At 42.6% G+C, this 14,008-nt stretch overlaps 1 long non-coding RNA gene across 3 annotated transcripts in view; it reads left to right on the forward strand.

Annotated features, from left to right (window-relative positions):
* The window catches only part of LOC310888245, a 40,962-nt gene extending 38,024 nt beyond the window's left edge, over window positions 1-2,938 (forward strand). For all 3 annotated transcript variants that reach the window (XR_014575863.1, XR_014575864.1, XR_014575865.1), the window contains exon 3: window positions 150-2,938. This is a non-coding gene — a long non-coding RNA (uncharacterized lncRNA). The remainder of the gene's footprint in view (window positions 1-149) is intronic.
* The last annotated feature ends 11,070 nt before the right edge of the window (window positions 2,939-14,008 follow it).

Raw genomic sequence — 14,008 nt, forward strand, 5'->3', positions numbered from 1 at the left:
GAAAAACTAGATGTAAGTGTGGTTCCCCTGTGAGATGAGCTAAATAATGCTTCACACAGCAGCTCATGCTAACTTCCTTTTCACCAGCAGTCTGGGGGTTGTTCAAGCATCAGCCTTTGGAAACTGACTTTTTTTTTTTTTTTTGTCAGGTGCGGTACTGCCGTTCTGTCACATGGTGGAAAAAAGCAGAGAAGCTTGTGGTGAGACAAGTTTGAGTGATCCAGTCCCAGACTTGTTTGTTGCTTTCTGCCTGGGAGAGGTGCTGGGGGTGTTGCAGCCTTACCGAGGGACAGCAGCCGTCTCCTTCAGCGCCTCTGCACACAGCTTCTTAGAAGCAGCACCAGCTCCTGCCTTCCTTTTAAGAAGGATGCCTGGTCTGTCAGCTGAAGGGAGATGCTGAAACTGTGTACACCAGCACAAGTCCCTCGCATTTCTCTGTGCCCTACCTGAAGCTCTGCCAAGCACAAACCTCAAAGCCATGTCAGCAGCATCCCCAGTGGGACCTGGTACGAGAGGAGATGAGGTGATTTTTATCTCCAAGTCGGTTCGCATCACTGCAACACCCTTGTCTTCAGCTCAGGCTATGAGCTTACGTAGCTGCATCACTAGAGCAAGCTGAGGTTCAGCTCTCGGCACATGCTGTGCTTGTGCAGGGTCCGCAGAGCGTGCACACTGCTCCTCTGCTCTCCCCAGCCCACGCTGTCTCTGCGTTGCCAAAGCTGCTCCTCCTCGCCGGCACTGGGAGCGTGCTCCAGGGCTGCTCAGATACATCTACGCACACGGCAGCAGGGCGACCGCTGCAGTACCGTGCACACTGACTCACTGCTTCTCTCGCATTGCTCAAGCCCCTCTTGTTTCCAGGGGGAACGAGCTGGAAAGAAGCCACCAGAAGAGGATAGTGCAGGAGATGCAATCCGCCGTGGTGGATAGATTACTGTGCTGAAAGGTCATTCTCTTTTTTTCCCCAGATCTTTTTTTTTTTTTTTTTTCCTTAAAACAGATTGAGTTTACAAGCGTGAGCAATATTTTCCCCCTGGTTCTTGACACAGCCTCAGAAATCTCCACTGCTGCTGCAGCAGCGGCTAGCAGCCAGCCTTTGCTCTGAGCTGAAGTACAGCCATGTTCATTGTTTCACTGAGGTTACAAACCAGCCTGTGGTTCTCCCCACTAAGAGAAACTCATGTCTTGTGCTTTTTCTCTTCTAGGAGGTGGGACCATGCTTTGAACCAAACCCGCCCACAGTTTTGCGCTTTTCAGCTTCTGGTGGCACAGCCATTTGTGCCAAATGACTTTAATTACTTTGAAAACTTATAAGCTGCTTGAAATTGAGTTAATTGTAGATCTTTCACTCTAGCCCATTAGAAAACAACTGCTCTAAAGAACAGAGCCCATGCTGTGTGCAACCTTTATCTTGAACCATAAGAAACAGGAAACCTTTGTGGGTTTTCTTGCAACAACCTGATATTTATAGTTGCCTTCGGAGCAACAGCTAGTGAGATTATGCAGCTATGAACCCCATGCACTACGGCTCTCAAAGGGGGGAATTTTTTCAGAAGTGCTCCTGTCTGCTTCTGTATGCATTTGAAAGAGAGCCAACTCAATTTGCAAATGGCCTTTTGTTTACCTGCTTTTCTTCCCAGTGGTTTGTCTGTTTTCATCTCCACCAGGGTGCAAGGCAAACCGGGATCAACCCTGCAGTCTTGAAATTCAGATTCAGCTCCAGGGAGCAGCAGGAAACTTCTCAAGGTGTGCCAGGGACATGCTCTTCCCAGTCCGCACATTCATGACTTGCCAGTTCTCCCCTCACTGTTATCCAGTAGGATTCCAAAGAAACAAAATCCACCTTTCCTCCTACTCAATGCAGGCCAAAGAAAGGACTGAGAATTACGAATCCTGCCTCTTGCCTCTCCTTCTCCACTGCCAGCCAACATCCGTACCATAATTCCCGTAAACCTTCTAAAATCGGGAAGCTCTGGCTGGGACAGGTGGTTTCAGAGGAGGCTTTCTTAACATATTACATTCTGATTGTCTTGCTTGGCAGCTTGCTGAGGGCTAAAAATGACTCGATAGCTGGGAGGACAGTGGCCATGAGGTGATGGTTTGGGGTGTCTAAAATTTTTCTATCTTTGTGATTTCTATTTAAGAGGTGAGAACTGCAATTATTAGGGGAAGAAGAGCAACAAAATAGATCTGAACAGCATATAACATTTTCAAAGTGTTGTTGTATATGCTTTTAGCAAAGGCATATATTTATTGTTACCAAACTTTTACTTAAAAAGCAATAAAGGTTTTTGATGAAGAATGATTTGGACTTTGGGGATTTCTGACATATATAAGAAAATTATGAAAAGCTGCAGTTCCTCCTGGAAAACACCATTTTGGTGAAAAAAAAGAAACAACATATTTTGTTGAAAAGGGACTTTCAAATGTTTTCCACATTAGTATTTGAAACTCTTTCTCTGTTAAAGTTTTGTTTTGTTTTGTTTTCTGTATTGTGGCCAGCCCCATCACTGTGGACAGACTCACAAATAGGCTCACCTTCATTACTACACCAGAAGCAATTGTCCATGAATGCAATGTTGCTCAAGGCACTGGGGATTTGGTACTTTTTGACAGCTGGCTACAGCCACTCCACTTGAAAATGCAGACAGAACACTTGAAAATCTAGCCACTTATGTCAATGGCTTGTGGCTTTTCAAAAGTAGTTTTACATCTAAACTTCAGGTCCTTCCATTTCTAAACAGTGAACCTGTGAGCTAAACAGCCATTAAACTGAGCATGGACTCATTCATCTGCCACTTGGTTGTATTTACTGTGGACCACATCGTGTCCCTCTCACCCAAAGTTAGTGATTCATGAACCTTTACATGTTGCAAAGATATCTTTGCTTCCACCATGACAGACAGTGAAGCTGAAAAATGATGAACCCAAAATGGGAAAAATAAATAAATAAATAGGTCTCAATTGTTCATCTTTTTCCTTTGTCTTAGAAATCTTAGAAGTACCGAGGGACAGAAGGCCTCATACAGGGAGACCTCCAAGTCTGAAACCAAGACAGAACATACCAGGCCCAGCTTTCCAGGAGCAGCCGTCAGACTGTCTAAATGTTTAATTGTTGGAACAATGCAGAACCCTGTGCAGGCAGAAGGTCTAGCAGGTGCCCCAGATGTGGCTGGCAGGAGCTGAGGGTCACTAAGGGCCTCGCCAGTTCCAGATCTGCACAGGAAGTACACAACGCTCTTCTAATTTCTAAATGACTTGTGCAACCTCTATGCGTAACAGCCTGTGGCATGACCACGGAGAGAGACTTCCTGCTTGGTTGCAAGGATGATTTGGACACTGAAGCTCCTTCTGTAGTCTCCGCTTTTTTTCTTTTTTCTTGTTTTTTTTAACTTTCTTTAATTTTGACCACAGTAAAGTCAAGCCACAAAGCCCATACAGTAGAGGCAGACAAGCAGCTTTGTCAAACGTAATACAATTCTAAATGCTTTCAGAAAAGATAAACTGTAGTTCTAAAAGCATAATGAATAGCAAATGGAGGTGTAAAATGGACAGATAAAAGAAGGAAAAAAGTATGAAAAAGCTAAAAAGCCAATTAATTGTTGTCAGCATACACAAAGAGAAAGTAACCATTGGAACAGAAAGCTGTATGTTGTTCTTCAAAGCCAGGGTGAGGTGGAGATACCAGAGCACTGGCTGGTGTGCACAACGGCTGATATCTCCCCTGTGGAGCTACATGGAAACTTCAGCGCCTGGCTGTACTTGCCAGTAATAGTATTGCCTCCCAACTGCCTTCTGGGATGCACAGCCTTCCCTCCTTATCTGCCAGTGCCCAGGAGAAACCCAGGTGACAGGGAACACCAGCGTTTTTCAGCAAGACCCCCCTCCGGCTGCTCGGGGAGCCAGGACTAAGAGGCTCAGTGCTGAGCACAGGTGTGGATACAGGCCTGGGAGAGCACCCACCTACCACATCAGGGCATCACTGCCCCTTTCCCAGCCAGATTTGGTCTGGATCAGGTCAACCCAAGCTGCCCCTCTTTTTTAACGCTGTAGATGCTCTCAATACACTTGCCAGCTCTTGCTAGTAGACAACTGCCACCAGACTTTGAGCAGAGTACAATGAATAACCATCAGAGCAGCTGAGCTTTGTATGCATTGTTGCATACACAGAATAAATTAGTTCCTAATTCAGCTAAGCAGGATCTTAAAACTTTGAGCATGCTTAATGTCACTGGATGTGTCAGGCTCTTCCTCAGGCTGCAAGACCCTGCCACCATGCTACCAGGCTGTGGTTGGAGGGCAGAAAGCAAAATGGCTTTTCAGTCAGCAGTGTCTTGACGAGGAGGAGGCCACAGGACCCACAAATGCCGATGGTAATATTTTCCCATGCCTCCTCAGTCTTGTCTTCAGTGTTCTCTAAGATATGTTGAGACTGTTGAATTTTAGATGTAGATGTTTTGACTGTCAAGTCAGTTTACATTATGAATAATAACTCATTGACATTTCACCAGAAAAAAAAAAAAGATTTTAATTAAAATAGATTCCAAAAAAATGATTTACATATTTTGCAATACCACAAGAATGTGGTGGTTTATTATGTCAGGTTTGTCAGGATAGGATTATTCCTGTACATGTCAGATCCCAGGTTCCTGCACTCTGCTCATGGCAAACTTACTACAAGAAGAAATTTGTCCACTGTTTAAAACTGAGCTAATTATGTGGAAAAGTTCATTTTACAGTTCTTGAGTACGTACTTTTGTTTTAGCCCTAGCTAGTACTTCTTCCCCTTCAGGAACGATTTCAAAAGTAGTAAAAGCTTTAGCAGCCCTGAAAACAGAAATGAAAAATCATGTGGTGGCCAGTCTCAGTTCCCTGTGTGTTCTGAGGACTTGATTGAAAACCTACCCAAGCAAGGCATCAGCCCTGTGCAGGGGGAAGGTGCGGCTGGTCGAGGTGGAGCCAGGGCACCAAATCTTTGCTCCCAGCACTTCAGGTAATTAGTGCAGTATTGGGACTCTTTGGAAAACTGTGGCCTGTGAGATTAGTGGCTTATCCTGAGGCTATCTGTGAGACAGTTTTTTTTTTTTGGTGGTTTTGTTTTTGTCTTTTCCTTTTTAATGCTTTTAAAAGAGGGAAAGCCTCAGAGCCTAAATTTCTAATTCACAGGGGTGCTTTTGAAACGATCACTTTGCCTTGGTCACCCCAAAAGAAACAAAGAGCAGGAGCTGCCAAGCGGACAGAATTGTAACAGGTGTTTGACTTGTTCATAAAGTTGCAGTTATTTCAATTCTTAATACAAACATGGTTTAAATGAAGCCCTCCGCTCCTTTCTTTCTACAGTGGGAATAAGTAGTTCTGATTATAAGAAATAAGCAATGTATAAGTAGCAGTATAATTAACAGCAGAATAATTAAAACAGGGACTGGTGGTTCTATGTTGCCTTCTATTAAATTAATGAGGAAAATTCAGGTGAATTCACTGGAAATTAAGTCTTTATGAGATATACGATGCATGTTTTATCTGTTTTTGTTGTTGTTTTGTTTGCTCATTTTTTAAATAAAAACAACCACACATAATTCTCATATAGTCAAATACACACATATAACAAACATGGAACTTATCAGGTTTTTTTTGTTTTTGTTTTGTTTTGTTTCCTCCCAATTGCAAATGCTTTCATCAGAAAAAAACATTGTGTTAGCACAGAAACTGACATTCACTCTGACAATAATTTGAGCAATTTGTCAAGCCCAGAGGTTCCTTGTCCAATGAGAGGGATTGGGAAGTATCCACCTGAGACAGTCAGCAGCACACAGTCAAAATGCTGGAGACACAGCATGCCTCCAGAGCTTGCTCTCTCTGGCTGAAACCCAAGTGAGAGCCGTATACATAACCACACCCCGACTGAGGTAAGATTTCAAATCCTAAGACTGGAGAATCATTTCTTCTTTCTTGATATGCAAATTTTTACTCACAAGAGAACATCTCCAGAAGGAGAAATTGAGAAAGCTGCATGCATTAGTTTCAGACAGAGCACTTTGGGATGTGGCAGATTTCGGTTCAACCCCCCCTGTGTGAACCAAAGAGGGCACAGGGATTTGAACCTTGGTTTATCTGTACCCTACAGCAGTGTCTTGTTTACTCCAGTATGCAACATACTCCCCAAATCAGCTCACATTCAGCTTCAGGAATTCGTCTCCCTGTGGATCCTCTATGGATTGGTTTCCATGAGGTTCATTTCTCCAGCTGGATCCCAGGCTTCTGGTGGCTCTCAGGCTGTCGGTCTGTAAGTCTTCTTCCAGAACCAGTACCAGCGTCTTTCCTATTTTTACAGCCTGCCTAAAGCAGGGAGAAAAATAGACAATTTGTGGAATTCAGATCACACCAGGCTTTGACTTGTCCTTTTCTGACTGGGGAGTCATACCCAACTGCAAAACTACGTTTCTCTGAGACTTGGGTTGGAATAAGTGGCAGCTTCCTACTGTTTTGCCAACCACCTGAAGGATGGTTGAAGGAAGGATTTCTGCACCGCCATGTAGAGTAGTCTGTACTGAAATATTTCTGATACTGCATTGCCAATAGCACTTGTACAATGTCAGGACTTAGAAGCCAAGATTTCCAGAGATGTTTCTTAAAGCTCGATCAGTTATTGACACACAAAGTAAGGCCAGAACAGTGAGTTCTTCAATCTTCTGGGTGAATCAGATTATACTTAAAAGACATTTTTCAAGTTGCATGACTTTTTTTCTTTTTCTTTTTCTTTTTTTTTTTTTTTTTTTTTTTTGAGAGAGAGAATATCATTAAAGTTTTGCTTGGTACAAATAAAATATTTGAGTTGACCTAAAAAGAAATGCTAAATTTTATTTTCAGGACTTAAGCCCTTTTATTGTTAACTCTTGTTCCAAATGTTGTTTTGAGAAGCAACAAAAATGATAACATACTTTTTCTTAATATCTATCTTCTAGCTGAAGAAATCACATGTTCTGTTAAATTCTAGGAATAATTTCTGCCTTGCCATAAACCATAATTTTGATGAACAATACATCTTTCACCAAAATACCTGAATGGTACCTGGTTTACAGAAAAAAGACGAGTGCTTTTTGTCTGCAAAGCTGCTACTTCTTGATTTAATCAAAAAGGCCACCTGAAAAGTGAGAAGTCTGGACACTATTCAAGACAAAAGCCTTGCGAGCTGGCTATGGTGTTATGATAGGTACACAGTTCTCTTGTTACTAAATGCAGAATAATGGAGCATCAGATAAAAATGTTCCATGGGGGACAAAGAGAGATTGTTGAATAACAGATTTATGATTCAGAAAACATTCCATGGTATCAACCAAAAACATCAACAAAAAGAAAGGAAAATATAAAGATAAGGAACATCAACCAAATATAGCACTGAGAGCACACAGTTGAGTGCTGACTGGAAAAAACACACCAGTAGGATCACTTGGAAAGTTGACATGAGTTTGGCTTTGTGGTGCTGGGGTGCACAGGTGATTAGTGCCCAGTAGGAGCTTTGGTGGCATTCACACATGGCTGGTGACAGATGTTGGCACATGAGTGGCTCTGGGAGACAACAGATGGCCCCGGTGGTGTGGAATGTGGAGCCCCCAGCCAGGATGCTCAGAGCAGCAACCTCCATGCCAGGCAGAAGGGTCAATGCCATTCTGGGGTGCAGGACCTTAGAGAAAGGGGCAAAGCCTAGGTTTGCCAGGTGCACAGCTGGAGCTCCCTCTCATCCAGAAATTACAGGGACAGTAGAAAGGGCACAGCACAGTGTGGCAGCCAGGCATGGGCTTGCTCATCCTTAGTGGCCAACATGCTGTTGTGCTCAGTCTGCGGGCCAGGCTCGGAGCGTGGGATTCCCCTTGGTGCTAACCTGAGCTCCAAGCCTCCCTCTGCAAAGACCATCCTCCTTCATCAGATCCACAGGGGGCCTCAGGTGATCATGCTCCTAATTGTAGCACTTCAGTTAAAGTTTGATTGGGACGGCTCTGGAAAAAAACATTAAATTAATAAGGTCTATTGGTCTGATAACTCCCCACCTCTAGTAGGTCTCCTGTTTCTGTGCATAGACCATTTCACCTACAAGCTTCTTATAGTAGCATCCGTCTTTCATTACATGATTGTATGGTATCTGGGACTGCAGAGCAGTTAGGCAAAAAAATGAGAATGAGAAATGTAGTTAATTTATTTAACTTAAATATAACTTCATCGTGCTGAATGATACCAGGGAGGTATGACCTCAAAATAAATAGCCTACTATTCAATTTTTATTCATGCCCGGTGTACTGTGGTAGTTCCCCTTTGAAGCAAAAGCATATAATTGCCATATGAAAATCCCAATGACCTGAAAAGAGGAATATGCCTATTGCTGTGTTCCTGTGTTATACAGTCTCCCCCAAAGTCTTGCAGGAACCTTTCTTTTCAGCTGGGACAACATTTCACATTTTTCTGCGTGAATTGTTAAAAAAAGAAAGGTGTATTCTCACTCTCAGGCTGTGAAGCTGGCATACATTTTCTCTGAAAAAAACATCAGGTCTATCTGAATACAAGCTACTTTAAAATCGCCTTGCTAGTTTGTTAAGCTCCATAGGAAAATGAACAATGGATTTGTTACTAAAAGTGCTGTAAATTATATTTTATTTTGCTTAGCACCTAGAGAGCAATTAAAAAGATATTTAAATGGGAAATAAATTATGTGGAAAACAAATTAAATTTTCATGCAACAAGAAGGTTCAATAATATAATCGTACTTAAAGTTCATGGTAGAGAGCTTTGCTTTGTTTCTTTACGGGACTTCTGAGGTAAATTTTCCCCAAAGCTCTAATGAAGTGTATATGAATATATACACTTTTCCATTAAAAAAAACTATTTAATGTTCTGTCAGATATGGCTACACTTGTGCCTGTATGCTCTGCTTATATAAATGTCTTTCTGGTGCTGTTGCTAAAAAAACTGAACACAGCTGCAGTCAAGATCAACACTGAAGGTAGCTATGTAAATTAAGCCAGAGACTGTGCCTTCTCTTTTTGGTAGGAGTTATATTTCTCATTATCCTTGGTTTTTCAGTCCTCTGATCAGCTACAGAAAAACAGTGGTGGTTATTCACAGCAGGACCAGCAGGTCCCTCCCACACACAACAGGCTGAGGCAGGTAATACCACATTCTGCACAAAATGTAGATAGTATTATCACTAATAAGCAAGTTTGTCTCACTTAGCTGTTTAACTAACAGAAGAAAAGTATGGCTTGAAAAAAAAAATACACAGAGACTGAGATTACAATCTCTTTCACCTGGAGGTTAGCTTGGAACTGGGCTCTAAGCAAATCCTTCCACACCAGAAAATTAGGAGGTTTTGCAGTGAATCAGAAACTTGTGGTCCATCTACCCAAGACATGCCTTCAGGGGAGGTGGAGTGGATGGAGGATTTCCACTTGGGCCAGTCAAGTCCCCTCCTTTTCCTCATCTGTTGATCTGTTGCAGTGGCTCTGACACCCATGAAGAGCTGTGGCTGAAAGGCTCTCATCAGGAGAGTGTGAAGCTGTGCCACAGACAGTAGCTCTCACGTGAAATGTGTCTGAAGACAGAGAGCTGGGGAAAAATGTTGGTGAGTGGATGAAAGCAGGAGAGTTGAGATGGTGAACTGGAGGGGCTTAGATGGCCCCTAGTAGGAGACCAGATGGACTCCATGGGCTGCACCACAACATGGAGCCTCCTGGAAGAACTCTGGTTTGCTCCCGAGCAGACAGCAAGAGCAAAGGATGCTACTAGCTCCCCTGGTAACCCTGCAGAGGATGGAGAGGGTGCTCACCCTGCACACTGGACAGAGAGAGCAAAACACCACAAGCAAAGGGACATAAATCAGGAAAGGCTGAGGATCCCAAACTTGTAGTCCTCCCAGAAAAGTTGAATATGCTGTGGGAGACATTGGCCAAGTCCAGCACTTGGGAAAAGCTGCAGAAAGTGAATTTTCTGATAAAGGTTTGCGAGCACTTAATGGCACCCACAGAACATGTATATTGTGGGGGAAAGGACAGCGATGCCACCACTGCTCAGACCAATGGATTACATTGCAGCAGCAGATGCCTGGGTTATCAGTGCAAAAACAATTGAAATATTTCCTCCTTTTAAACTGAATGTTGGTCCATGATAATGTCACCCCTGTGACAGTGACACTGAAGGAAAAGCCACAGTCAGTAGGGTGTAAACAAGTGAAACTCAGGACACACAGTGTTGCTCTTTATCCTCACTGGGGCATTGTGTGAACTCAGCATTACTGAAGCAGCAACAGTAAGTAGGGGAGAAGGAAGCAGCAGCTGTTGTACTTGGAATACATCCGTCTCCTGATCTTTTTAGGAGTTTGCATTCATCTGGTAGATCTAGGGCCAAAAGAGAAGAGGAAGCATTTGAAGTGCCTGAGTGCAAGGGCTGTGGTAAAACAAGATGTACCCCTCACACAGGGGCTAAGAGAGGAGCTGGGCATCTCACTGCCTCCATGTCTGTGGCAGAAGAGCCAGGACTGGCCACTCGAGGAAGAAAAAACAGGTCCTCTCACTGCATAGACCCTGCAGGATAACGAAAGTTAAAAAGCAAATGTTTTGCACCAATGAAAATAGGAGCCTTTTCTGCAGAGATGGCTGGTGCTAAATATATCCTAGTGCTCGATGCATCAGCAGGGCTCTGGCAGGGGCCCTTAGATAAACATTGCAGATCGTTGTGGCCATTCAGCCCTTCTCTGGGAACCCTTTTGGGTTCTTTCATAAACAAAAGTTTTTCAAAGGAAAATATGAGTTTGGAGGGAGTTATGCTCTATAGTGGAGCATGGCCCCAGGTCCCCAGCATCTTTAGAATCAGCAGTGGCAGCTTGTGCACCACTGCTCTAGCAAAGCCTAGGCATTGATCAACAATGCCAGAGAGGGCAGCTTTGGCCTTGGTCCCTCACATATAAAATGTTTTATCTTTCCTTATGAACAGCCACTGTTAAATGAACCTGCCCATAAATCATTTCTTGCCTCCGGTGAATACAGGGGTGATTTTCAGTTTGAGAGTATGAATTTCTAATCAAAAAGAAGGCTAGTGGGGAAATGCTGTGCTTCCAGGACATTCTCTGCAGGTTTTGATGAAAACACTAGGGAGTAAAATGCAGTGTTGGACATGTGATTTAAAACAAAGAAACAAAAAAACTACCAAAGTCACAGAAAACCAGAGCAAAAAGAGATCCTGCAAAAAATAATTTAGATGGCTAGCACAAGGTGCCTGACACAGCGTGTTCCCAAGCTTTTTCCTATACTGGAGGGAATGCTTTTGGTAGTCTGCTAACAAATACCTAATTGGCTAATTCTCAGATATTACCGAATATATACAATTAAAGTATGTAGGGCTTAGGGATGGAAATATTTAAGAGGACTAGGGGTGTTTTTATTAGCTTCATATGAATGCTCATGTCAAAGTAGTTCATCTGGCAAAAATGTAACACAATCAAGTAAAAGAACTGTTGCTTATAGAACTGGAAAAATGCTTTTTATTTTATTTATTTATTCATTTATTTTTAGGAAATGGTATACATAAGTAGATTAAACTCATTTGGGATAAAGGGAAGTAATCCCCAATATAGAATTATTGACTCTTACTAGTCAGAATAAATGTGAAATAGTAATGCTTGACTTCACAGTTTGGTTGGCAGGGATTTAGCAAGTGACATACTACTACTGTGGATATATCAACACTCATCCTATCTTTCCTCTGTGACTGTGAAGTGAAGAAGATATCAAAATAATAATATGTCTCATAAAAATAGCATGGAGTCTGTCTCTGATCTACATTTATCACTGTTACTGAACAAAGCTTTGCTAGTAAAGCATGGATTATCACCTACTGATATTTGGTCCCTACATACACTCATGGCTCTTTTTCTAAATGACAGTTTTGTACAATGTCTCTGCTAGCAAAAATGGGGCAGTATTAGCTGTACAGCTAATACAGCACATATGCCATTATAAGTGGTGTCCTCACATGATGAGTTTTGAAGATACAGGGTGCCAAGGTATCTGCAGCTGCAGAGGTGAATTGGATTTGGTCTAAATGCTCTAAAAAGCCTGGATAAGCTCTGGGAGTCTGAAACAGGGGAATGTGGTTGACAGCTGGAAGTAAAGCCAAAGAGATGCAGTGATGCCCCTCCTCCAGGTAGGTGAGGACAAGAGTGGCTCTGGTGGGCTCCAAAGCAGAGTGCCTTCATTGTGTGGCTTTGCCAAGTGTTGGGTGGGGTCATATGCCAACATCTTATGGTTGGAGGGGAGACTTGCCCTGCACAGAGGTCCCTGGAAGCGCAAGGGAAGTGAAAGAAGAGATACTGTATGTGAGTAGAGGAGAGAAGGAGAGAGCTCAGAACATTGGAAGGCCCCCAAAATAGAGCTGAATTATTAATCTCATCTCTGTATCTACTCTTATTTTGTTTGTAGGCCTCTGGCGAGTTGAACATATGAAACAATATTTGTTTCCTTCATAGCCATTGGGCTTGAGTTGTTTGATTTTCCATTACACCAACATCATGCTGAATGCATTTTATTCAGATTGGACACAGAGGATTCAAATATCCAAGGAGTAATAATAGGCAGGCTTGTAAAATGCACTTTGAGACAATTTCTTCTTTTGTCTGCTTTCCAAAGGAAATAAGACTTGTGCAACCACATTGTCTGCATGTATCTCTCTGTCTGCCTGTCTCTCCTTCCGTTTAAGTAAGATCTGAACTCAGGCTACAACAAAGTTTGAGAGGGACAAACACAAAAACGAAGTACGTTTCATGTAAATCTGTGTCTAGGAGGAGAAGACTACATCAGTGGAGAAAGGCTTTAATCACAGTGTAACAGAGGGAAGGGCTTCAGTCTGAGCTTGCGGAGTCAGAAGTTACCACACCAGAGTGAATTTAGAGGAGAGGAAGCTGTGAAAACCCCAGTCAAAGCCAATGGTTTAATCAGATCTTGAACCTCACTAGACACAAATCAGCTAGAGGACAAAAGTCTGTAGGAAAGAAAATTTTCTTAGTTCCAATATTCATGAAATTACCTGAATAACACAAGGCTAGTATATATTGGGTCACCCAGGCATTGGCTCTGGCTTGTGTTATATTCAGTTCAAGATTTTATCCAAGCTGTGAGGTAGCAAAGAGTTTAGGCATTAGCCTAACCCATGACAAGTTGTGTTAGTTTAGGTTATGTAAGAATAAGAGTGAGATCTTGATTACAGTAGCTGTTAGTGCCTTTTTTTCTACTGTGTTTATAGCAAGAGGAACCAAGTCCCATGGACCTAGTCTGACCTCACAAAACTGAAAGTGAATTTGAACCAAAGTTCTAGTTTCCAGCACTGGAGGAACTCAGCAAGATTCTCTGCTGGATTTTATAGCGAAGAGACTAAAAATGATGTTTTCATACTGTTAAAATGAGAGACAAAAGAGATAAAAATTATGTTTCCACCTGAGGAGCTAGGGGAAAACTGAAGACTCAGTCCACCACTCTCATGCCTCCTTTAAGCAACAGTCAGTTTTATGTACATACGGCATGCAGGACGGAGAAGGACATGGGACAGGGCTGAAGATTAGCACATGCATGGTTGAAAAGAAAGAAGCTGTGAATGAAATGCAGTACTCTGAGTCATTCAGACCATTGGTGTCAAGGGATATCAGCAGGTATGTTTGCCCTGGATTCCTCTACACTTTAATCCAGTCAAAAGTTTGAATTCATTGCTAGAGAGGAAGCTAGACATTGCTACACTCAGCTCCCAGTTCTGCTTTTATCCCTGCCATCAAGCCAGGAGAGAACACTGTGGATAACCTCAGTGTAGTTCCACAGTTGAAATTGTACATGATGCTTTTCTTTAAGTAAGGCTTGCCCATCAGATGTTTAAAGGTATTTGTGCCTGGTCATGACTTAATGAGCTGGTAGTAAGTCAGATAACCATGTCGTAGTTTGCATCTCTTTTTCTAAGGCTTATTTTCACTTTTTTTAGGAGT

Source organism: Anser anser, assembly GCF_964211835.1.
Source record: "Anser anser genome assembly, chromosome: 1".
NCBI lineage: Eukaryota > Metazoa > Chordata > Aves > Anseriformes > Anatidae > Anser > Anser anser.